This window comes from Petaurus breviceps, unplaced genomic scaffold (assembly GCF_028583685.1).
Source record: "Petaurus breviceps papuanus isolate PSGF00001 unplaced genomic scaffold, PetGlider_PUasm1.0 90579, whole genome shotgun sequence".
Classification (NCBI taxonomy): domain Eukaryota; kingdom Metazoa; phylum Chordata; class Mammalia; order Diprotodontia; family Petauridae; genus Petaurus; species Petaurus breviceps.
In genome coordinates this window covers 1,196,241-1,223,799 of record NW_027187278.1, presented here as the reverse complement: position 1 = coordinate 1,223,799, position 27,559 = coordinate 1,196,241, and the positions used below count along the sequence as shown (strand labels likewise).

The following is a 27,559-nucleotide window of genomic DNA, read 5'->3' as shown; positions in this document are numbered from 1 at the left end:
ATAACAACACTACTCCCAAATTTTACAACCTTTACAACTCTTAGTAAAATAGGTATCAAAAATTATAAATGCTTTTTGACTTGAATTTTTCTAAAAATCTTTCATGTATAACTGAGTTGGGTTAGGGATAATCCCAACATTCAACCCTACAGTCTTTTTTCCTCCAATACTATGTACTACATCCTCATTAAATTAAGTTTACCTTCCAGCTCTCTCCTGAGAAGGGAGTTTCCACTGTGCTCCACAGCAAGTGCATTTATTTTTGTCAGCCTAGGAATATCAGTGCAAACATGGTCTAAGTTTGGAAGGTAGGATTTCACTTTTCTTTCTTTTTTTCAAAGTTGTGTGTGAGTAAAACACCATCTATCCCAGGCTTCTTTCAGATGTCTCACTTCAGTGTATTTCTCTAAGACTAGTATCACATTTCAACATGTTTGACTCCACTTAACTCATCACCTCTTAAATCCTTTAGTAAGATAGTTTCTGACTGTCATGGAATCTGCTTCAAACATTTTCTTCCATTTATTTTCAAGAAATTTTCCCCTGCTACTCATTCAATGCATTAAAAGAAGTTACTCTAGGGTGTACTTTTCAACATTAATACGTAAAAAAAAAATAATTGTGTCCTGGCACTTAAGACAAACATATTTGAAGACTCTAGATACGTAAAAATCCTACAGAAACTAATTATTTTACTATTTTATCAATAGAAAATATTTTTTTTATCTCATTGCCATATACCAAACATTTCATTTTCCATGCTCCTGTTACAGTTTTGTTAGACTTTTTTGTTGTTGTTGTTCTGTTGCTTTGGATCTGTGTTTTTATTGGCATAAGGAACCTTCGGTGAGGAAAGTACTTCTAATATAAATGAACTGTTTTCCAATTTAGTCTTAAGAGACTTGCTTGGTCATACAGAGTTTAAATGACTTGTCAGGAGTCACTTAGCTTGGGGGACAAAGTCAAAGTTGACTTGAGGTCTTCTTGACTTTCAGGATCAGTCTTTATCCATGATGCGGCACTGCCTTTCATTGTCATACACAATATTTTTTTCAGCTTTATGAGAAGGAAAAATATCCTTTTTGTCTCTTTTAGAAACACCAGAGACCCACAACATCTTGTTTTCATTTGATATTTTGGTAATTCTTCTAAAAGTAAAAAATAATATTGCTGGTCCTAAGTAAAATTGTAAAGTAAACAAAGTTTGTCTTTAGCCCCTTCTCACTTTACCTTTCTCCACATTTTTGCCATCCAATTGCAATAACCAAAATCCTTGCTAAAACCAATTAGCCAAAGTATGAAGCTCTCAATGGTGCTACTATCCTTCTCGTCACCCTGGCTCCTCAACTCTTTATTTTCTCTCACTCTCATATCCAATCTGTCACCAAGATCTGCCTATTTTACCTTCCTTATATCTCTCACATATGCCCCCTTCTCTCTTCTGACCCTGTCACTATTCTGGTTTAGGCCCTCATAACCTTATACCTTGTCAAGATCTCCATGCCAAGACCATGCCTCTCTTTTTACCCCTCTATGTTTACTATTAGGAGACAGCCTGATTTTCAGAGCTAAGGCCCAGCAAGCAAGCTGTGCCCTGAACTTGGCATAACAACAATTCTTTCTGCTCACCCTCTGGATGAACTAAATCACAACAAAATCCCATAATTGTTTCCATACAAGCTTCAGGGGGTCCCTGAGCTAAGACAAGCACCTGCAGGACCCATGTTCTGGTCATAAAGAGCTGCTATGAATCAAACTTGCCTCACCGTTGCTGTTATCTGTCATTGTCAGGCTGGCTCACTGTGTAACCACTGCTATATGTGTTGAGATTTGGTCACACTGAAGAGGTCTCCTCTTATAAGAGGTCCAGCAAATGTGTCTAGTCTCCTTCTTCCTATGGAATAAAGAAACTTTTTGCTTATGACCACTGTTAGATCTATTTCTTGTTTCATTTTATTTTTACTTATTGGATTTAGTTGTGGTTGTGATGACTTGTGTGACTTCTTTGGTATTATTAGAACTAGCAGTCGCATAACCTCTGTGACTTTTTGTTCATTTGTTTATTGACTGATCCACCTGTCACAAGTCTAACCTTTTCAATTCATTCTCCACTCAACTGCCAAAGTGATCTTTCTAAAGTACAGTTGTGATGTTGTCATGACACCTCCCCTGCTCCCCCATTCAATAAACTGCAGGGATTCTTTATCACCTCCAGGAACAAACATAAAATCTTCTAGAATTCAAATTTCCGTCATAACCTACTCCCTTCCATCTCTGACCCTAACAGCTCTCTTACTCATTACCTCTCCCACTACCATTTACACTATGATGCAGTGACACTGGCATTCCACGCAGCTCTGAGCATTTTCATTGGCTGTTTCTAATGCCAGGAAATTTCTTTATCTCCTTATTTCTTCTTCCCCACTTCTTTCAAGCCCTAGACAAAATTCCACCTTCTACAGGAAGCCACTGCCAATCCCACTTAATTATCTTGCCTTTCTTCTGATGATTATCTCTAATTCATCCTGTATATAGTGTGTAGTCCTTTGTATGTTGTGTCCCCATGAGATTGCGAGCTCCCTGAGAGCAGGGACTGTGTTTTTGCCATTATTATAATCATCATCATCATCATCATTATTATTTTTCTCTCCAGTGCTTAGCACAATGCCTGGCATATTGGAGGTACTTATTAAAATGCTTACTAACAGAAGCAACAACATGAAGCAACAGGCTTCATTCAGTGTGCTCCACCACATCAGCATCCTCTTCTTTTCTCCTCCCATTCTGGGGGTGATGGGAGGGTCAAAAGGCAAGGCAATTGGTTTAAGTGACTTGCCCAAGGTCACACAGCCAGCTAAGTGCCAAGTATCTGAAGCCAGATTTGAACTCAGGTTCTCCTGACTTCAGGACCAGTGCTCTATTCACTGCACCACCTAGCTGCCTCTATGGTATCCTCTTCTAAATTCCCTTCAAGATCCTCTCTTATTTACATCAATCTCCTATTCAGAAACTCTAATTCCTGAAACTCAGACCCCAGCCACTCCCTAGTTGATAGGCTCCCTTTTAGTTTCTAGTTCTTTGTCACCACAAAGAGAGCTGATAAATATGTTTACATATATGAATGTTTCCTCTCTTTCTTTCTTCAGAGTGCTTCCTTTACTTTCAATATGAGCTCTGGAAACATGCAAAGATTATTATTATTATTGTTATCATGATTAGTGTGTTTGTGTGGATGTTTATTCCTATAAATACTTATTTTCATTTTGGGGGATAAAAATTATTTATATATTAAGAAAATGAAAGAGTTAAAGATGAGATGTAAAGCAATGAAAGTACATTTGCCATTCTGAAAATAGCGAAGGCCATTTGTTTCTTGTTATTTTTATTGATTTGCTTTGGAAATGAGCTTATATTACTTTAAAAAGGCATTAAGAAAATTAGACAGCAATTTGTAAATGTGTATTTAATTGCACTCAAATGTAGGGATTCGATTACATTTTAATTATAATTATATTGTTTTATTTTTACCATCTAACTGAGAATGAAATATTCTTTATTTGAGGAGGTAAATGTAAAGGAAAGGTGCATGGGCAATTTAATTAATTAGAGTTGAAATAGCCTCAAGGGGGGAAAAATGATTTCTCTTAAAGTCAGTAACTTTTGCTTTTTCTGTCTAATTTTAAGAAATGAATAATTGCCAAATTCTCTTGTACGCATTTTTTAAAAATGACTTGATAGGTTTTTGTTTAACTCTTTATTTCCGTATAGATGAGCTGAAGGTGAAAGTATACATTTTGATCTCTATAATGAATCAATGAACAAATCCTCATTGAGTATTTATGATGCGCCAGGCACTGAGCTAAGTAACAGAGATGCAAAGAAAAGGCAAAAAGAATTCCTAACTTCAGGGGAATTATATTCAAGTGAGGAAGATAACACATATGCAAAAAACATATATACAAGATAACTATAAAGGAGATAGCAGATAGCACTAAAGGGAAAGGTATTAAAAGTGATGTTGGGGCACAGAAGGGACAGGGGTAGTGAAGGAAGGTCAGGATCAGGAAAGGGTTCCTGTAGAAAAAATTGGCATTTGAGTTCTAGATTTTATTCTGTAAAACTTGTTTCCAGTTATCATTATTAAAGGAATAAGATAATTAGAGCAGATTTTTGTGTTAATAGAAGGTAAAGATGCAAGAATATTTTTTAAGGCTCATGTAATGGAAAACTTTTATTTTTTTAATATGCCCTGCAAAATGGGTATCCCTTTAAGAAGCCAATCAGTCAAAAGTATTTATTGTCAACTAGATGCTAGGCACTATAGTAAATACTGGAGATATAGAGAAAGTTAAAAAAATACAGCTCTTGACATCAGGGACCTCACATTCTAAAGGAGAGAGGCAACTGTACATTTAAGATATATTGTTGTTGTTGTTGTTTGTTTTCATTTTGAGTAGGATCAATGATATCATGGGTAATGTTTTGACTCATTTGTGAATTGGATTTAAGTGAGGAAGAGTTGCATTGATTCATCAACCTCATTCTTGATTCCATTATCATTGAAGTCCCAGCAACAGGACAAAAGTCACAATGAAGGAGATGGTCTGGTATGCAGTGAATGATCTCGGCATCTTTGATGCTTTAAGTGTTCCATAGTACCTGCTTCATTCACCTTCATGACTGTTGGAACAAATTTTTCTCATCTATTCATTCCACCAAGGAAAGTCTTTACAAGCTTGGGGTAAACACCACCCTAACTCACTGACAGGTTTGAGGCCCATGGGTTAGCCTCAATCTAGTTTAGCCCATAACTAAGGCAGTTTACTGGGATGTGATTGCTGCACATTCTATAGCTTCTTGGAACCACAAGTTAGTGGGTGAATCAGGTAGACACCAAAGGTGAATGAGCAGAGGTTTCAGCAAGCCCTCATTCCAGATATGCTAGTCTTCCTGAAAACCCCATATACCCCACATTCAAGATGTACATATATATATATATATATATATATACACACACACACACACACACACACACACATATATACACACACATATATATACACATATGTGTATATATATGTATTTATATTGATATATACAGTGTAAATGGAAGGTCATTTCAGAGGGAAGGGACTAGCAGTGGGAGTGAGAGGGTGTGAATGAGAAGAGCCTTTTGCTAATTATTATTTTTGAGTTGTCTCTTGAAGGAAGCCAGGATAAGGAGAAATTCCAGAAATGGGGATAGTCATTGAAAATGCATGAAACAATGGAAATGGAAACCCAATATGCTTCCCCACCAATCTTTCATTGAACATCTTCCCAATATGCAGATATTGCAGTAGTGCCTGTCAGGATCCAAAATCACCCCTGTCTTTTTGACACCCTGTTTTTCAGAGCTAAGGCCCAGCAAGCAAACTGTGCCCTGAACTTGGCATAACAACAATCCTTTGCACTCTAGACAAACTCTGCTGCAGCTAAATCACAGAACTGATTTCCCCTGAGCTTGGGCAAGAGCCAACAGGCCCACACATCAAGCCCTGCTACAAATGGACTTTTTGTCACTAGACAACTTTGTCTCAATCTTGCTGTTGTGCCTCTTCATTGTTGCTACACTGTACTGTTTGATTCTTTATAGAGTCACAAATATATAAAATAAGGTTTAGCCCCATTGCCTCAGGTCTCGTACTAGAGGAGGCCCTGACACATTTCTAACTTTTCTCCCCCAGTGGAATAAAGAAAGTTTTTTGCTTTTAACCCACGCAAGCTTTCGGGCATTTTTGGAGTTAACAGTGGTTGCAAAACCTCTGTGACTCTTTGATCATTTGTAACCAGAGTTGACAGGTCATAGATGTCATCACACCACTTAGTTAATCCATATTTTCTCTGTCTTTGTCTGTTTTACTCTCTCCACCATATGACAGACACATCATTCTTTGAAATTATATATTTCTTGAATGCCACATTGTGTGACAATTTTTAAAGCTAGTCACCATTGCCCAAAGGCATTTACCTATATGGGTACAGTCTATGTCATTCCACTATCCTTTAAGGTCATTGCAGATTGCATATAGTCTTGGAAAACCACAAATTAGCATTATCTATATTGCATTTTATCTTTATTTATTTATTTATTCATTCATTCATTCATTCATTGTTAAATGTTTCCAAATTACGTTTTAATATAATTAACATTATGTTAAATTATATTACAAATTATTTTGTTATAATATGTAACAAATGTATAAATTATAAAAATATAGATCATTTACAGTAATATAAATAATATAGTAAATAAATAATATTAATTTGTAAAATGATTTTAATTTAATCTTGACCTGAGGCAAGTTCTCAGCAGTCTCTTTTCCTAGGAAGACAAAACTTAAAGCCACAATATACATTGCCAGTGTCCTCATCAATTCACTCTCTACCTGCAGAACAATCTCAGGAGCCCTGAAAACATTAGCAGGACCCTCCTCCAGGATTTCTGTAAACATACAACCAAACATCCTCCTTCAGGGCTTCTGAACCAACAGCAAGGTTTCAGAACCTCTGCAACAACAGCATTGTCCTTTACCAGCAGACGAATCTCACAAAACAACATCAAAACAGAGAGAAAAAATGCCTGTACCACAGTTATGCCTCCTCAGTTCTTGGCAGTTCTGGGTGGCAGTTCTTAAAAGTCCTGCGCAGCTCTAACTGGCCCTCAACAGTATGGGTAGCTTTGACCGACAGTTCTCTTTCTCTCTCTCTGCCTCCACAAAGCTGCTCCCCAAAATTCTTCTGACTTCTTTCTGCTTGGGCCTCTCTCTAAATCTATGGAATCAGCTCCTACCAGTTCAGCCCCCTCTCTTCATGTCAACAAGTCCATTCCACAAGTGGGATTCACAAACTCTGGGTTTCAACACAACCCAAAAACCAAGCCAATACAAGGGGATCTTTAAATTCCATGACCATTATACCACCTCTACTGGTGTTTTAATAAACCTTATCTCTGACCAAAAGAAGGTTTGAGTCAAATTTTTTTGAGGCAACACACCTTTTGCCCTTGAATTCTGGGGTTCCCAGCACCCCTAGACCACAACAAATCCAGAGAAATTAAATTCCATTAGATCCTTGTTTCATGCCCTTCCCATGTTAGGCCAAAGTAAACCTCCTCTTTTGTAAAATGCTCAGTGACTTGATAGTGCTTCATTTCATTCCATAATTGAACCTATGCTAAGAAGGAAGTCTTGGTAGATTGAGACAAAATAAGAGAAATTCTCATGACTTTCATTGTGGTTAAATCGGAGGAAGAGTTTTGAAAATAAGGAGGAAGAGGGGATAGTGATCAGAGAGTGGGACAACTCCTGACTCCCTCTGACCAGAGGACTCCTGATCTTATATGGAATATTCTTCCCATGGGCACAGCAGCAATCTTTCCTCAGGAAGAGGAAGTAGCTCAGCAGGAGATGGAGGAAGCTGCCCAGAAGGGTAAAGAAAGTGCCAAGGCAAGCATTCCTTGGTTGTTGTTGCCTGCTGCAGAAGTTGGACTGGCAATATAATCAGTAAACTGCCAGTGCAGAAAGTAAACCAGGAGGGAGTATTCAGCAGCAATAGACAGAGCTCTCAGCTTTCATGGGCCATGCAAAGAAAGCTGAGGGGTAGCTAACGGAACTGCTGACTGAGCCAGTGAAGGGCTATCTTCTGATGAATTTAGGGAACAAGGGGCCCCAGCCAGGATCCCACCCTGTGGTCTCTGATTCAGAAGTTCTGTTTCCAGCTAAGACAGTAAGGGACTAGCAGTCTTAGGCTTATCCTGTCATCGTACCCAATGATACTCTTCCCTGAAGGAACAACTTGTAGGTTGGTAGACTCTCCACCACCGAGAAGGAAAGGTTATCAGAGAAGTTCAAATGGAAGTCTGAGGAATCCCTGAAGCAATGACTCCTGAGGGCACAATATGATAAAGCTAATGCTGAAAGTCTCTGAGCTTTAAATTTCCATGACCCCCCAAAATTCTCTTAGGACCATATTATACATAGCTAGCTAAATTTATTAGGGTTTCTGGAAGGAATAAACTGTCTTCTTGTCCCTTTTTAGGTGACTAAAATAAAGAGGTATTTCTATCTAACCTAGTGAAGAGGAATTATCCTTGTATTCAGCTTGAAGATAAGGATATGCAAGGGAAGGTTTAAGTTCATAAAGAAAATGGGTTTGATAGATTGAATTTATTCAGCTCCTCTCTGCTCCCTTGTACTCCCATAGCTTTCTATACCCTAAGGCTGCCTCTTTCTGAGGCTATTAGATTCAGCCTTCTGTATAGAATCTCACCTGAATGGTTTCAGACTTACACAAGTGTGGGCTGATCATCTGGTGAAATTTGAACGTTGGGATTAAGCACACAACTGTACTGTGTGGTTAACTATGTGTGGAGAGAAGACATAGAGCCAACCACCCTGCTAGGTGGGCAGAAGGAGATGACACTGTTGAGGTTTAGGGTTTCTAAGGACCACACAATAACAACATGCTGGGTCCTGATGAATGAATTCGACTCAAGTCTTCTCTCAGACAAAGAAAAGCACAGTTTATTAAAGATTTGCCATAATGGGTAGACTCTTAAGGAGCCTAAGTATTTGTGAAGCTTGTATTGACAAGCAGGCCAGAATAATCTGACACAGAGTGTGTCTACACTAAATTAATCTCAACCCCTTCATGGAGGTAAGATGGATTTAATATATAGAAAAATTATGGGAGGATTTAGGGGTGGTCTAGAAGAGGAGTTTGGGGTGGGTCTTGAGGAGAGGTAAGGAGGATCTTCTATGGAACTGAGGTCAGACTCCCGGAATGATTAGGGAAATAGCTGAAGGCTTCCTGGAGACTGGAGGACTAGGCTAGTTTAAGGGTAACAGATTTGGGTATAGATATTTTGACAGGATCAAGGGTGGAAAGTAACTGGACAATGGAGAGCTAGGCTAGGTTAAAATAACAGAGATTTGGGCCTAGTTATAATGAAAGGCTTATGGCCTCAGGGAAATGCCTCATCAAGGAGGAAAATTAAATCAGAGTTCAAGAGGTTTCCCAGAATGCAATCAAAACCATCTCCAAGAGGGAACTTTGGTTGTAGGTCCTGAAATATGGCATTGACAAGAACATGATCAATGGTCAGTAAATGCAAAGAATCTTACAATCCCACCAAAGCCTGAGGTATCTTTCAAAGCCCCTTCCCCATTTGGATCATTCAGGAGATGCTATGGAGGATATGGCTGCAGCAGAGAACCCAAGGAGAGTCCAGAACTAAGTGTTCAATCCCAAGTAGCAAACATAAAGCCAATAGAATAGTACTTGGTAGATCCCAGTAGAGCACTGACTGGCAGAGACCACACATTTGGCAGACCACATACCACCTGAAAGTAAGCTTTCAAGGAGGAAGCCCTTGAGGAGCTGTGTGATAGCATCACTAGAAGTCAGCAGAGGACCTAAAGTATTAGAAATGTGTTACCCTTCTATATGTGCATTGGTCACATACATTTTTGAGTGGATGTGTGTGCCCCTTCAAGTATACATACTAACCATCCCAAAAGATTATAGTAGAGCTTGAAGGGGATGCAGAAAATATCTCGTTCAACAATCTCATTTTACAGGTGAGAAAACTAATTCCTAAGGGAGTTAAGACCTGCCCAGAATCTAATAGGAAGTTCCTTACCTGTATTTACCTGGGTACATTGAGGAAATGTTCTATTGTTACACATTATATCATTTTATGAAATGCCTTTCTTTTAAGCTAATTTTGTCCTTTGGCTGATGAATAAAAGAAAACACATCAACTGGGCTTCCATGCTCTGATATAGACCACCAAGTACATTGAGTCTGGGACTGGTTTTCTGGGGGCACTTCATTATAGAGGAGGTGTTCCAGGTACTACATATTCCTTATAGTAATTCTAATTTGGTTGCTTCTTTTCTACATTTTCCCATATTTATTGTTTCTAGTACTCACCACCAAGATTTTCTGTAATTTTAATGAGTTTGTCATGAAAAAGGTCAATAAAAATATCTGTATTCTCATACAACTATCATTAGGATTTCTCACTTTATTTTAAAAGGAAATAAGGTGTGTCATCTTGCCCTGAATACATTTGCTAATATGTACATTTGTGTAGGTGATATTTGGACCTAATAGAGAAGGAGGCTATCTCAAAATGTTGCTGAGAAAAATAGCTAAATGATCCTGCAGGTCACTTAGAATGTAATTAGCATTAATGCCAGTCACAGATAAAGAGACCTCTGGGCAGCTGCCTATGTCAGATCAAAATCTATTTGGTCTATTTGACACTAGAGAAATATAAAATCTGCTGAAAGTGTGGCCTACAGAGAGGAAACACATCTATCCCTGGTCAATACATATTACAAGACTCAGTGGGGCTTGAGAAATGGTAGTGACACTCTCTATAATCAGCTATTTCTTCACTTACCCAGACACCTATTGTGTAGCCAATAAAAGACCCTTCAGCCTTTTTGTTTAAGAGACCTATTTCTTTTATTGTACAACTCAGAGTTAAGTCACAATATGGTTATGGCACTGGGGCCAAATTCTGTCTTATGTCATACCTCTGCAGGAGTTACTGAAAGGGAAGAGAAAAGCCAATTGTACTATGATAAATAAGTCTGACTAGGCTGTTACTATGAAGTAATGATGTATGGTAAGGTTTGCAGGGGCTACACAAATGAAGCCATGGGGGGTCAAAAAGAAATATGCTCGTGACATTTAGAATGCTATATACCTAAAACCCCAAAGTAAAGAATAAGGACTTTGCAAATTCCAGTGAATATGTTCATGGGAGCAAGTCAGATTCAATTATGTTACTGCCCATGAGGAATACATAAATTCCATGTATTCCATGGGGATTACATAATCCCAAAACCACTGACTGCCCAGGTTCCTACACATCTGAGGCAAGCATATCATTGTGAAAAGGAAAAACTGCAGTAGCTATTGTCAAGAATGAAGCTTTCACTGATCCTGAGACAGAATGTAATCATCACTCAATCCCCTGGAGTATTCTGCCTCAGACCTCAGGTAGATGCAGTATAAGCCATCACACAAAATATTTGCATCTATTAACCATTTTCTTTAATCATTTAATATGAAAAAAATTATTATGAAAGGATCTAATACACAAAGTTTCTAATAAACATAATTCCCAAACTTGTAGTTTTTATAGTCTAGTAAGGAAAAAGGCATAAACAAGGATGATTATATTACATAACATTAGAGAATAAGTAGGATAGGGAGGTGCAAAATAAAGTTTGGTGTCAGAGGTCTGAGGTGAAACAATTCAACAGAAAAGAGAGATCAGATTCCTGGAGGACTTGGCATTTGAAAAGGATGGGTAATTAAGTATGTGATAATTAATAATTCAACAGGTAACAAAGGAAACAGAGAAGAAAGAAGTGGAAATGGAAAATCCCCTACAATGTCTGTGAATTTAGTCCAGTTTGACTATAGCATAATATTAATGAAATTGAATAATATAAGACTGGAAAATTAGAACATAGATAATGCTAATATATACTTTTCTAAGTCAAAAGTATTCAGCCTGCTTTGACACCAAAGTGGTGTCACTGCCCTGCATCAAACTCTACTATTCTTTCTTTTTCCCCTTCCTTCCTTCTTTCTTTCCTTCCTTCCTTCCTTCCTTCCTTCCTTCCTTCCTTCCTTCCTTCCTTCCTTTATTTTTTCTTTTATTTCTTGCTCAACCACACCTATAATTTCAATCTGGCAACAACCTTATATTAAGTACTATTTGCTAGTCACTGTGCTAAGTGCTAGAGATAGGCAAAGAAATCACTCCATTGGTATAGGGATGATCTCATGAAGAAAGTCACTCTGGTAATGTAGTTCTGCATATGTTCTGCAACTTCTAGCCTTAGAGAGTCTCCTAAGGCCCTGCAAGGGTTCACTGACTCCAAGTCACATATAGATGCTTTAGAGGAGGCATTGGAATCTGGCGCTTCTTAATTCTGAGGCCAGTTCTCTAACCATCCTGCTCTTTACTCCCTCTCAAATGATGGTTTTGAAAGAACTTTCATATATATTATGTCACTTTATCCTTACAACAACACTGTGTGATAGGTACTGTTCTCCTCATCTTACATAAGAGAAAACAGGCTCTAAGAGTTTACATACCTCCTCCAAGGACACACAGCTGCTAAACGGCACAGCTAGGTCTTGTGACTTCTCTCACCCCATTCTTTGCATGGAACTATATTTCTTCTTTCATAAAACAATAAAGCAACAATATTCATGTGAAAGTGATCCTTTCTGTGATCTTGAGTCTGAATTACATGACAGTATTAAATAAAGAATCAGACCACAGAGCATATTTCACAGAGCATAGATGATATAAATAGTGAAGTTGCCCAAAATACAGCAAAGTATCAGGATGATGGGTCTAAAGCTATAAGAAACCTTAGAACAGAGTTGGTTTGCTTTCAAAGTTTCCTTGTGTCATAGATGCTTTTGGCAACCTGCTGAAGTTTTTAGATCCCTTACTAGAATAAAATAGTAATTATTTGAACAAAATGTTAAATACCAGGTAGAGGGTAGGAAAATACATTTCCCCCATATAAGTATATAGACTGCCCAGATTATCAATCTTTGGTTAAGAACTCCTGCTTTAGAGGTAGGCTATCTTATCAAACCATATATACACATACACACACATCTATGTGTCTGTCAATCTATCTATCTATCTATCTATCTATCTATCTATCTATCATCTACCTACCTATCTATCTATCTATATACATAAGAATATGAAGGGCCAGAAAATTCCTCAAAATCACAGAGGTATTAAATCGTAAAATTAAGGATGTGAACCTAGGTTCCATAACTACAAGTTCACTGCTCCTTCTGCTACAAAATGTAATCCCCCACCCCCACCACACACACATACATATACACACACTGCCCTCCCCTTAACTGAAAGCAAGAGAGCTTCCTAACTTCATATTCTTATCTTCCCCAAAATGTCAGTTTGGTTGATTTTTTATTTTGATTCTGAAAAACAGGAAGCCATCTTGACAATGTGCACATTCTGATCAGAACCTTGTACTGTGCTATATAGACTTCCATGGTCCATCAACCTCTTCTACTTCCTTACCAATGACTTGTCATTTTGAGAATCCTTTCTGCCCTTCTCTTGCTTCATCTCTATCCTACACCACCCCACCTCCCTTCTCTCAAGTACTGACACATGGAGATTTATATTATAGAAATGAAAAAGAAAAACACAATAAATAATGCAAAATTACATAAATCTTATTAATTCATGTTGGGCTTTCTATGTGCTCATTCATGGGAAATTTTAGATGAAGTAATAATGGAAGGAAAGTGGCTCTGGGCTAAATGGAGGTTAGGAGTAAATGAGAGCTGAAGGAACTATGATCAGGAACAGGTAAGTCGCAGGCTGAATAGGCCTGCTAAGAAGAGACTGCTCCTAAAATATTTCCTCCTTGCTTTATTACATTTATTTACTATAAGATTTAATGTGGATTGAGAAGTAAGGATGTAACCAAATAAGTCATATTTAAGCATTGCCATGCCAAGCAGAAATCTGCAACTCAGCGTAGCACCACAGTTGACATTTCTATATATATTTTGTCCTCTGAAATTTTTCACACTGAATCCAAGTAGATTGTGCATTGTAAATGTAAATGGCTGACTGAGAATGTTATCCTTCATAGTAGATTCATTTGGGAAGAAGGGCATGGGAGAAAGGGGAAAAAAACAGGATTCTAGTATTAAGAGTCAAACTAAAGAAAAGAAACTCCTTAGCTCCTTGAATGCCATTAACAGATTTGAACCAAGGTTAAATGAGGGAGTTTTCTATTTCAAGTTGTTCTGTCCAATTTTATGCCATATTTCTGAGGCCAAGGTCAGAGACTAAAGAGCCCCTGAGCTATTTAGGTCTTTTAATAGGTCATTTAGCTTAACTCTGTTGCAAACCTTCAGACTTGATTATACAATCGTCCCTCCCCATTTGTCAGGGTTAGGGGTGCAGGACAGCTGTGAATGTGGAAAAACCATGAATAACTCTAGGTCCCACCTCAAGTCTTTGTTGTTGTTGTTTTTTTAATAACTCAGATCATATTTATTTGACACACACAAAAATAAAAGAACACACTGTACCCATAATAAGTTGCAGTTTCTATGTGAGAGATTAGTATTTTGCACACTATGCAGAGTCTTTTGCTATGAAAAGTGCAAGAAAAATCACTGAGGAGGAAATCACATGACTGAATCTGAATGGTAGAGACAACGATGAGGCATTCCCAAAGAGAAAGTGTAGCCAGTACTCTTTAGTTCACCAAAATTTTTAACAAAATTTGTGCTTATAATAAATTTCTGTATGTATACTTATAGCAGTAAAGGATAATATAGATTAATAATATTCAGAATTTATGCATTTGTTTTTTACTAATTTATTTTTAAATGTTCTTTAGATACAGGTGCTGTCTGTGATTTTCCACAATGCACTGCAAATCTCCAAAATACCCATTTAATCATCAATGGCCAACTGGTGAATAACCAAAACTGCTAATGTGAAACCTGAGAATATTAAGGGGTAAGTGTACTCAGAAAACTATCTGGTCAGTGTTTATTATTAGTCCCAAAAGGACCAAGAGGAGATCAGTGAGCAGGCTCAAGGAAAAACTATAAACCCTTCATTATATTAGGAAACCCCTAATAAACAATATACATGCATTGCTTCAAAAGAAGGGATCAATTGTGCTATCTTTTATGACTAGCTACACTACAGAAGTCCTAGTACTCTTAAATTGTAAGTGCTAAGATAGTGCTTGTTACATCATTTTTTACTGGGACACAAGTGTGGGTTTTTCACATTTGTAAATGTTGATTGATAACAAAGACACTAGCGGAAAAAAAGGAACTTATTCAGTCCTCCTAAAATCACAGAATTTCAGATATGGAAGGGATTTCAGAAACCACCTCATATAGCTCAAATGTGAAAGAAAAATTTCCACTTCAGCATGCCTGACCAATGGTCAACTAGTTTTTGCTTGAGGACTTCTAATCAATGGAACTTCTTACCTCCTGAGGCAAACCCATTTCACTTCTGTACAGCTCAAGGAAGATGCAGGCAAAATTTGCCTCAACAACTTTTCCTATACTCCTAATTTTGCTCTCTTGAGTCAAAAAGAACAAATCAAATCCTACTTTCATACGGCAGACCTTCAAATACATATATTTTTTAATTTCCCTGTCCCTCTGTGTCTTCATTTTTCCAGGCAAGTTGACTCTATAGAATTTAACCAGGTATCTGGTTAAACATTAATGAAGCTTTCTTATGTAGTCCAGAATATACCACATACACAGCTCAAAGCTTAAGTTCTGATTGTCTTCTAGACATTAATACTGTAAAGTATCTCACCATTGGTGTCAAATTGAAGAAAGAATACACTGATTTTTCTTTCCTATGATCTTCTTGAAGGGACCTGTCAGAGCACCTTTCTGCCTATTTGTGTATTGTTGTGTGGAGTTTGGGGGTATTTCAATCCCTTTTCAGCTTAAAAAAACATATTGTTCAATTTTCCTCTGTTTCTGTAGACATTTGCTTCACTTTAATCTCAACTCATAGCAGACCTAAGCAAGGATTTTGTATTTCCTTTAACATTTAAGAGTAAGAGATAATGAGGCTCCCACTGTCAGGCAAGAGAAGTAAATCTGTAATTTCAAGACATACTCAAGGACTCTTTTCTATTTTGGTGTAATGGAAGAAGAGTTTGAGTCTGAAGAACTAAGGCAGTATTTGCTGGCAAGTTAGAAAATGGGTTGATTTTTTTTAAATAAGGTAAGAGTAAAAATGGAATTAAGTCATACTGAAAAGCAAGACAGAACTTTTTTAAAAAAATATTTTCTTCATATTTAGAATTAGAAAATAGCCTATTAAACACAACAACAGACTATGGAAGAAATTTATAACAAAGGAATGGATATAAAGGTGTTAGGAATTTAGAAGGAAAGAGCCTAGTTTTCTGACACTGGAGAAAATGTGTCTTCTAACCAATAAGTGAGCAAAGCATGCAAAATTATTATTTTCACACTGTTAAAAGGATTGAGGATTGAGGTTTTGTGATAGCCTCTGTTATATTAATCTTAAGAGATGAACTAATCACAGGAAACAGTCCAGGTATGTTATGTATCCAACTTTCCATTTGAAAGACTAGAATGCCTGCTTATTCAGTGATCACATTTTTCTGACATCTGATCTCAGGCCAACTGTTATATTTGAAATAGAATTATAAATACCAAACTATATAAATTCTACAAACTTGTGCTGAATCTAATGCACACAAAAAAAGAGTTTAATTTTCATTTATATTGTCAGATAATGAGGTCTGTCAGTGACTGATAAGCTTATGTTTCATTTACTGAATATTTATTAGTTACAATTTGTGTGTTTCGTTCTGAGGATAAAAAGATGAAATTACATGCAGACTCCAGCCTCAAGAAGCTTACAATTCATCTCTCAGATATGTACATATGTACAAGATTGAATATAAATTCACTGAGAAAGCCTATGAGGGAAACAAAGTAAATCTTAAGACATGAATTCCAAATGTCTAATAATAATGACTTTTATAGGAATATCATTGGGAAAATTTCCCCATACTTTTAAAGATATTATTCCACTGTTCCTGAAAAGAAGGTAGACAACCTGCTCATACATTTGTCATGCTTTGCATTTTCAACTTAGAGAAAAGTCCATTTCCTTGAATTCAAAGCAATCCTTTTATCCTAGATGTGATTATTCAACATTTATGAAATGTCCTAGATGTGTTCCTGTAGTCATAACTTTTTTAACCTACATGTCTGCTTTCCAAGCTATTCATAGCTGAGATTTCTTTCATAAAGTTAATGACAGTATAGATGATAGATACTTTCTATTATTGAATAAAGTGACCCATTTTAACTTTATCTCACTTATGTGTCTGTTTTTCATCTTGTCCTTCAGTAAATGGTGTTGTGCAACTCTGCCTCACTTAAATTCAAGTCACAAGTCATCACCTGTGATGTCATTGGTCCCCTGGGGGAAAAAAAGGACAAAAAACAACAAAAATATTAAACTTCTAATACATACAAGTTGCTGTACTGAGCATTTTTAATACAAATACTAAAGTCAAACAGTCTCTTTCCTCAGGGATCTCAAATTGCAGGGGATGTAGAGAGGGGAAGAAGTAGTAAAATCATAGAAAGGCAAATTAAATATAGGATATAAACAAAATACATACAGAGTGAATATGGAACCCTAACAACTGGGGCAATATAAGGAAAGGTCTTGTAAGGAGTTAGGACTTTATCTGAGCTTTAAAGCGATCTAGGTATTCCAAGAGACAGAGTTAAGTAGGGAGAGTGTCCCAGGCATGAAGGTGCTTAGAAGAGACATCACGAAGAGCTATGGATTTTGTTGTATGAATAACAGCAAAAAGCAATAACTTTGGTGGGAATGGTGTGCATATGGGTAGGTATTGCATAATCATATCTTCTGGGAAAAAATATCTCCTCTTTCAGTTCACATGGTGTGTATCTTCTGACAAACATATATTTACCACAACACAGAAATTATGTATAGATGTAAAAACTTGGGTTGATTATGCTCAAGCATAGATTCAGGTCTGAGAAAAAACTGAACCTCAATTAGGAGTCTCACAAGCCCTCTTATAGAAAAAATTACATCAGTATGACAGAGAAATAATTCATTTACATATTGCCATCTTTTTCATTCCTCTAAAGCCATAAAAGTTAGAGAAGGTAGATCCATAATCTCATACTTCCTTCAATATCATAAAAGGTGTACAAACTTACTTAGCTATAATCTCATGCAACCCCTGATCAAATAAACTTTATCAAACAAACTCTATAGGTAAACTAAGATTACAGTTTAAATTACATTTAGAGAATTCACAAATAGACTGAGGATGAGGATTTACAGGTTGCCAAGGAGTCAGGGAGGCTCTCAAGTAAATTTTCACATCCCATGGGCCATGTTTTGGTCAGTTTAAGTAAGGTTAATGTTAATCAAAAATTTCAGGAGGAATAAAAAGAAATGAAAAATTTCTATAATACATCATAGAAATATAGGTCAAAGGCATATTGAGGAGGGAAGGACAGAGGAGTTCACATTTTGTCCAAAACACAGCATGGGAACTGTTCATGCTTCTTAGGCAAGGGAATGACATAGTCAAACAAAAATGGAGGGGCAACTCACTCCTCCAACACTGTGGGACCATGAGTGTCTTCTGATTATGTCACTTAACTGTGTTCCTCTGTGCTTGCTTCCCAATGGGTGTATCCAAACCATATGATACAATAGAACAAATGTTAGAATTGAAGTGAGAAGTTCTGAGTTCAAATCCTGACTCTGTCACTCATCAACCTACAGATTATAAACATGTTTCTAAACCTGTCCATCCTCAGTTTCCCCATCAGTAAAATGGCATGATTGAAGACATCAGCAAGTTGTACATGGTAGATTTACAGTTTCATATGCAATCATCTTTTTTTTTAATTGTATTCTATTATGGAAATGCTTGCTTTGTTCCACAAATTGAAAACAAAATAATTTTTTAAATGACATGATTTTTCCTTCAGAATTATCAAACTCAGGGTCTTCATGTAGTCTATGCCCACAAAGTTATTGAGTGTGGCCCCAAACAGATTAAAATGCATTTGGGATTGAATAATCGTCAAAGGATATGAACAGTCAGTTTTCAGAAGAATAAATCAAAGCTATCAAGCCACATGAAAAAATACTTTAAATCACTATTGATTAGAAAAATGCAAATTATAACAATTTTGAGACAGCAGACTTGCTAACATAACAGAAAAGGAAAATGACAAATGCTGGAGGGAAGTGGGGAAATTGGGACACTAATGTACTGTTGTTAGATTTGTTGACTAGTCCAACCATTCTGGAGAACAATTTGGAATTATGTCCAAATGGCTATAAAACTGTGTATACCCTTTGATCCAGCAATATCATTATGAGATCTGTATCCTGGTGAGATCAGAGAAAAATGAAAATGACCTTTCTCTACAAAAATATTTATAGCAACTGAGGGGATGTCCACCAATTTGGAATGGTAGAACAAATCATGGTATATGATTGTGACAGAATATGATATATCAGAAAAAACCTAGGATAACTTACATGAAGTGATACAAAGTGAGCAGAACCAGGAGAATTGTACACAGAACGTAGAGCTGTAGATAGTAACAGCAATAGTATAAGGATGATCAACTATCAATGACTACCTATTCTGATCAAAACAATGATCCAAATGTCCCACAATGAAAAATGCCATCCACCTCCAGAGAGAGAACTGTTCAATTCTGAATGTAGATTGAAGCATACTTTAAAATTTTATTTTTATTTCTTTGTGTGTATGTGGGAGGGTGTGTATCTTTTGCAGCACGGCTAATATGGAAATGTTTTGCATGGCTTTATATGTATAATCAATATATTGCATGTATTCTTTTTTTTTTTTAAAGCAATTGGGGTTAAGTAACTTGCTCAAGGTTACACGGCCAGTTATTTCTGGGTGTGGTGAGTGTCCAAGCCCGGGATTCGATCTCCAGGTCATCCCAACACTGGAGCCGGTGCTCTTACTCGCTGAGCCACCTGGCCGCCCCGTTTTTATAATTTTTTTTTTTTGCCTTTTGGAGCACAATTGGGGTTAAGTAACTTGCCCAAGGTTACACAGCTAGGTTTTTTTTTTGTGTGGGTGTTAAGTGTCTAAGGCCAGAACCGAACTCGGGTCCTTCTGACTCCGGGGCTGGCGCTTTACTCACTGCACCACCTAGCCACCCCCTATATTGCATGTCTTCTTAAGGAGTGGTGGAAGGAAAAACGGGCAAGAATTCAGAGCTCAATTTGAAAAATAAATGAATGCTAATTTTTCACATGTAATTGGGAAATATTTGACAAAATAAAATAGATTATGAAAAACATTGGAAAATGTTTAAATAAAAATACAAACATTGATAATATTAATTTATGGTTTAAGTGAATATAATATTTCTATTTGATTTTGACACCACTGGACTAGATGATCTCTAGTATCCCTTCTGCTATAAATTCATGATCCTCTGGTGTGACATATTTGCTGGGCATTTCACAAACTTTGTTCCTGTCCTCTAAGGTACAATGGTGAAAACCACTGAATGATAAGGAAAGACTGACAACTATTCATAGCCATTACCAGCAGCTAAGAAAAGGCAGGTCAAGTGCCCCTAGGTCAAGATTAACTCCTTTATTCCCCTCTTTCTGGACTGAGGTCACAGTTCCAAATTTTAGACAGCTATCTAATTTAGGGATGTCTCTAGTTTGGCATACAGACAAAATGGAGTTAGAACATAAAGATAAGCTAAGCAGGCAATATGGTTGTGTGGAAAGGAAAGTTCAGTGGCTTTTGAGTCAGAGGAAATGAGTTCAAATGTTGCCTCTGATGCTCACTACCTGTGTGACTTTAAATAAGCTTTAGCCAAGATGTCCTTTGAAGTCCATTTTACTTCGATTATTCTTTGACTATTCTTTACTAGAAGACTTTGGTCCTTTCTGGAGCTGAACTGCCAAGTATTCAAACTCTACCATAGAAAGCACAGCTCTGATAGACTTCCTACATTGTTCAAATGCCAAACATATTTTTGCCTAAAAGACTATTTTATGGAGAACTCACAGAAGGCAGATGCTCACATGAGGGTGAGAAGAAGCCATACAATGCCGTTCTTAGGGTATCTCTGAAGAACTTTGGAATCAACTGTGAGACATGGGAGACACTGGCACAGGACCTCCTAGCATGGTATGCTGTCATCAAAGAAGGTACTGTGCGCTATGAGCAAAGTAGAATTGCAGTAGCTCAAAGAAATGTTATATGCACAAATTTAGAGATATTGCAGTAGCTCAAAGAAATGTTATATGCACAAATTTAGAGATATTGCAGTAGCTCAAAGAAATGTTATATGCACAAATTTAGAGATATCTCCATTCTAACTATTTATATGGACTATCTGTGCCCAACCTGTGGTAGAACCTTCCAAGCTCATGTTGGTCTGATTAGCCATAATCAGACACACTGCACATTGATCCCAATGTATTGATGTCATTTTGGTCCTCTTTGATTACAAATGGCAACAACAACCCACCAGTCCACATTACTGTCTCTATAATGTGTGTGTGTGTGTGTGTGTGTGTGTGTATGTTTTGGTTATGGTCAGGTATATATGCCAGAAAGGTTGCCCTGATAGATATATAGTTTGGCAGAATCTTCTTATAAGAGATTAAGGACTCCCTTGGTCTCAAAAATAACAATTGTTTAAACAGTTTTTTTTAATTACATTTTTTTAATTTTTAATTTTTAATTAAATTTTTAAAAATACTTTCGGTTTTCAAACAAATTTGATTGTATGAATATCCTGAGTTAGTCACTAGGGGTATGACCTTTGTCACTCAAAAATATTCTATGGTTCCCTGTTTCCTTTAGGTAACATTCTCAACCTGTCATTTAAATCTTTTTTTATATGAACCCAAGTTACTTTTCCACTCTTATTTCATATAAATTGTCTTTGATATTCCCCAAATTCCTAATTTCATCTTCAACCTCTATTCCCTTACATATATAGACTCTCTCTCCTGCCTCATTATCAAAACATTTCTCCCCCACTGTAATCTTATGTCCTTCAAGGCTCAAGTTAGGTTACATTTTCTGAGCTAAGACTTTCTAGTTCTCCATTAGATTAACTCTCTACTAAAATTAACTTGCATTTACCCATCTGTAGAAGGATTCTTTTCATTTTTTCTTTATATCCCCAGTCTGGAGCAAAGTATCTTGCATAGAGTAGGTGCTTCATAAACATTTACTGATTTTTAATTGAAATTTGTCCCCTTAATCAATAGGAGTGAGTAGTATTGTTAAGGAATTTCTCAACCTGGGTTTTTAAAGATCCCAGGGAGAGTTTTACTCACCAGCGGTCCAAAGACTTGAGGTCAAATTAGATGAGAAGTCAAACTGAAAGGAAAAGCAATTTGTTGGCATAGTAGGGAGACTGCTGGATGAGTATGACATTGGGTTATATAGTTGTACAGCAAGGCAGGTATTAGATACACAGTCGTTTTACAGCATTCGGAGGAAAAAGAAACCACTGATTAGAATTTCATTGCACATTCCCTAAAGTGAGGTGTAAGGAACATTGCTATTCTCAAATGAATGGGAAGGGACTTAGGGGAATGATCCTTTCTGAGAATAGAGCACGTCTGCCCCAGATATTATGGCTATGGGTATTGTTCTTATCCTATTAACCAGAACTTAGTGTTTCCTACTTAATTGAGAAAATTTCCACTAAATCCAGCTGCTACTCATGGGAATAATCTGAGACAAAGCCTTGAGACAAAGTAGAGTAGGTTTTATATAAACATTTAATAACTTATCAGACTCCTCCTACCATGGCTCTAAAATTTGAGAAGTCTCTGGAGGCTATCGTCCTTCACATACATCCCTTGGAACTACAGCTTAGAGTACTTATGGTCCATGTCAGGGAAAGAATGGCCACAACCATTTCCCTCTTGCTTTTTCTTTTCTTTTTTTCCTGAACTATCTCTCCTAGGAGCACTCATTAATGCTCATCATCTTTACTTGAAGTAAATGAAGCTGCAACCTACTCATAGAATCCAGCCTTCCTAGTCTTCTACTAGAAAATCCTTACAATTTCTACACCGATACTGAAATTCCATGATTCATCCTTCCTGGGGGCAAGGAGAGAAAGAGGGCTCAGTCATTAGTCTTCTGAGTAAAGTTTGTTGTAAGAAGGTATTATAATGGAAACAGTGCTGAATTTAGGAGATGAAATACCTGAGATTAAATATGACTTCCAATATTTTTAAGTCATGGTTGCTAAAAATGTTTAACAACTGTATTTCAAAAAAAAAAAAATGCACCGATGACACAATTTTAAATTTAACCTGCACTATTAGCATCATCCTCATCATTCTTCTTAAGTTTGAATAATCCACAACATAATAAATCACTTCCTGATTTGTAGAATTTGTCAGTTTCTGAGGTATAAAGGCTCACACTGAAATTTCAATGTTCAGACTACTGATAGTGAGTCCGAACAGGCTCCATTGTGCCCTTGCTTTTAAGTCACATAACTTCTCTGATCCTTAATTTTCTCATCTATAAAATGGAAGCAATAATACCTTTAATAGTTACTTCACAGAGTTGTGATAGGAATCATAGAACATAATGCATATAAATAATTTTCAAACTTTGAAGTACTATAAAATGTCAGTTATGAAACTTGGAGTTTTTCATCTTCTCTTAACATATTAGCTTGTACAGTTTATTTTGATCCATATTGTAAGGTTTCTGCCACAGAAATAGATAAAATCTTACATTAGAGTAGAGATTTTAAGGACTGATTTCAACTTCTGGCCACTTCTCACATTTTCCTCTCTCTTGTGTCCAAGAAATCCAAATTCTCACTTCTTTCACTTATGCCTTCTTTCTAGGATCACATTTTAGGTAACTTCCATTTCCATCTGGTCCCTTCAGTGCACACAGGGCACCAGTGTGTCCTTTATCTATGGTGTTCTTTCCTTGGGCTTTCCTAGCTTTGCTTACAATTGGACATCTCCTTGCTAAGAAGTCTTTCTTCTATAATACCTTCATGCAAACAGGAACATTTATGACTTACTGTTTGTGAATACTTGTGCAGAGATCTTTCTGCCCCTTGACCTCTTCTTTTCCCCTTGCTCCTTTCTGATTGATAAAATGTCAGAGACGTAGGAAGTATAGACACCCAATCTGCATCTTTTTTGCATTAGTGTTTTTAGGAATCTTCACACTGATTCATAAGTCAATAGTCAAGAATATTTATTAATTATTACTATGTGCCAGGCTCATTACTAAACTCCAGGGACATAAATAAGAAAAAAAAGACAACCCCTGCCCTCAAAGAGCTTACAATCTAACACAAAAGACAATATAGAAATGTTAGCTTCAAAGCAGAGGGGGTATCAGTCCCAGAGGCATGGTGACAACCAAGGGAGTATAACCAGCAGCTGGGGGGGGGGGGGGAAATGCAGATATAGCCGGCCTGGATGGTCCTCCTTAAATAGAGGCTTTGAGAAGAGCTGCTTTGAACTGTCTTCCAATCTTACCCCTGATGCAGATGATAACTACCCTTTCCATGCCTTTTGGCTTTATTAAGAACTTTGCCAAATTCCTAATGCTTTTCTACTACAATAGACAAAAACAAAAGGCATTACCTAGTTTAGGAGGTTGTAAATACTGCTCCTTTCTAAATCTAGTTATGTAGCCCTTGGATAATAAAGATAATACATTTCCTAAACCCTTAAAGGAAGTCTTTCAAGCATTGTAGGACCTATGTGAGTTTGTTCTGTACTAAACTAGCCTTTGAAAACAGAGCTTAGGCTGTACACCTGCCCACTGGAGTAGGGGTTTCATGTAGAGATCTTTGTCATATATGAATTATTTGAGTGCTGTGGAATTATGGGAGGTATTTTCATTTGTTTTTAGAAGGTAGAGGCATTGTTTTTGCTTATTGTTTTTCTACAGTATTGTAAGAAAATATCTGGCTATTTGCTTTCTTTTTTTTTTTTTGCTTCGAATTAAGAAAAGGAGACTAGGAAGGACAAAAAGAATAAAGCAGAAATAATCCCCTCGGGCTAATTTAGAAAATATCTTGTTAATGTTGTTGATGCATTAACCTCAGAGGAACCTAGAGCTAATCAAACACCTTTGTAGCTGAAAACTGGCACTAGGTTTAGTTATTTGAATGCCATTTCTGGAATTTTAAGCAACTAATCATCTCATATCAGGCAGGTAATGAATATTGTCATCCCAAAATAAAATCACTTTTTAATCTGACTCATCCCTTCCACATATACAATTTCTCTCTAGCTAAAACTTTATAAAATACATGTAAAGAACTTAATTGTTTCAGCTCAGAGATACAAAATATATGACCTTTTGCTGAAACAAAGTAATGACTTTTTTCCTTCTTCTAAGGTAATCTGAGTCTTGTATTTATCATGCTGATGTTTCTTTAGGCATCCCCTCTCACTATCATTCTGCCAAGTAGATGTTATAATTTGGATACAGAACAGACATCCCAAATGGCAGATGGGGCCACTATCTGATACAGCAGCAATCCCCAAACTGTATGTGTACTCAGGAGACTAACAAGGCCCATCTCCATCTATGCATGAAATGGGTGCCGACACAGTGCTCCAGGTAATTTAGGCCATCAAAGCTGAAAGCTGCCTATTGCCTGGTTCAATTCACACTCTGGTTTATAATTCAGTACCAAAAGAAAGCACAGCGAACCAAAAATGAACATGAAAATCTATTTCAAGTGTTGAACCAAGCAATCTATAAAATCATTGTGACATGTGATGATTTTTCATGGGAAAAAAATTGATATGTATGTCAAGGAATTAGAGAAAATTGGATTATAATTACTAAATATGGATTGTAATTAATAAGTAATGAGACAAATATGGTTAGCCTAAAACTTACTATGAATTCAAAGTGTTGTTACAACTTTATTTTAATATGATAGCCTCATAGAAATATACATCTGAAAAGTAACTCAGGAGACAAATGTACCCACTCCTTGTCTCTACTACTACCAATAAGATAGCTAGGTGGTACAGTGAAGAGTGTCCTAGACCTATAATAAAGAAGACCTGAGTTTGAATTTGAGCTCCGACACTAGCTAACTGGGTGACTACTCTAGTAATAAGTATCTTCAAACTTAACTAAGCTGTCATTGATACGTTCGGATGTTAGGTGAATAGAAGTACTAGACTAGAAGTATATAAAATTTGTGGAAAGAAAGATAATAAGCACTAGGGGTTCTCTGATTATATTACTAGGCCATATAACAATGCTGTGGGTATGGAGGTCACAGAAACAGGACAGATGATAAGGTTTAGATAATGCAAGACAAGTTGGCAGAGCAAATGGAAAGCCCTCATATTCCTCACCAGTCTCATTGGTTGGTGACTACCATCTCATTGAAGCCGTGTAAGTGGACAGATAGTTTTGAGGAAGCCCAAGTCAAGGGGCAATGGGAGAAAGGACAGACAGGGGTCAGGGGGGAAGGGTACTCCTAATGGCAGCAAGTCTTCCTTCTGTAGGGCTGGTCCAGATTAGATATATATATATAAAATATGTTGTATATATACACATACATATAGATTTCATTGCTTCAGATAGATGCATATATATATATTTATGTATGCATACATATGGATATAGATGTAGATACATACAATGAACTCTATATACCAAGAACCTAAGAGTATACCTTATAGAAAACAGACCCTAATCCAAGGAAAAGTTCAAGGACCGTGTCTTATATTGCAGAAAGGAGCTGAGAAGATGACAAATTCTGTGACACTGCTACATCATGGGCTTATTTCCCAAAGGTAATTCTAAAGAGTTTTGACTAAATTATTTAAATGGTCTAGATGTGAGAATCATCAAATTCAGTCAGCAAAGCTATAGGTACCTTGCTTCTTCTTGGATCTGTTCCCTTAATTCTTAGCTCTGAGGATAAAGGGAAAAACAACAATAACGAAAACAAAGAGCATTTTTTAAGCATCTAATATGTTCCAGGCACTGTGTTATGTACTTTACAAAGGTTATTTCATTTCATCCTCATAATGAGGCAGGTACTATTATTATTCCCATTTTATAGTTGAGGAATATGAGAACGATTTTAAATGTCTTTCCCAGGGTCACATGGTCAGTGCCTGTGGTCAAATCTGAACTCAGGTCTTTTTGAATCTAAATCCAGTATTCTATCCATTGAATGACTTACCTGCCTCAGCTTCCTGAGCCTCAACAAGCATTCATTCCCCTTTCTATCCTCCTTCTCCCCAAAGGAGCTCTTCTGCACCCTCTGGACTGGCCTAAGGAGGAGATTATCTTTGCTTCCTTGCTACTCTAACAAAAATGATCCTTCCCATTGGAGCTTGCCCCCAATTTGCTCCCAAGGATATCATTCTTGTGCCTGAAATCATCAGTGCCTCCCTTACTACCTAGAAATCGCAAGATTTAGAAGCTAGAAGGAATGTTAAATGGCATCTTGCTCATTTTGCTCATTCTATAGATAAGGAAACTAGGCCCAGAGAAGTTAAATGAGTTACTCAGGAGTAATAACTAGTGAGAGTTATTATTATTGTCATTCTCATATCACCATTTGTAGATACCCATGTTATCAAGGTTAAGGCACAAAGTGACAACTGAATAATGAGAAGCAGTTCATGTTTCCTTTTAAATACCCATGACCTCGTTTAAAAGACTGGAACTAATGGAATTGCCAGTCAAATGTTACAAACGCTACAGGAAATACAGAATGCTCTGACACTTCAAATGTCACGTATAACACAATTTTTCTATGCGGTGCAATGGATAGAGTGCTGAGCTTAGAGAGTCAAAAAGTCTTATCTTCCTGAATTCAAATCTGG

General features: G+C 36.9%; 1 pseudogene; it reads left to right on the top strand.

The window, feature by feature from the left end:
• Positions 1 to 13,403: 13,403 nt before the first annotated feature.
• LOC138142444 (WW domain-binding protein 1 pseudogene) overlaps positions 13,404 to 27,559 on the top strand; it is a 51,609-nt pseudogene continuing 37,453 nt past the window's right edge.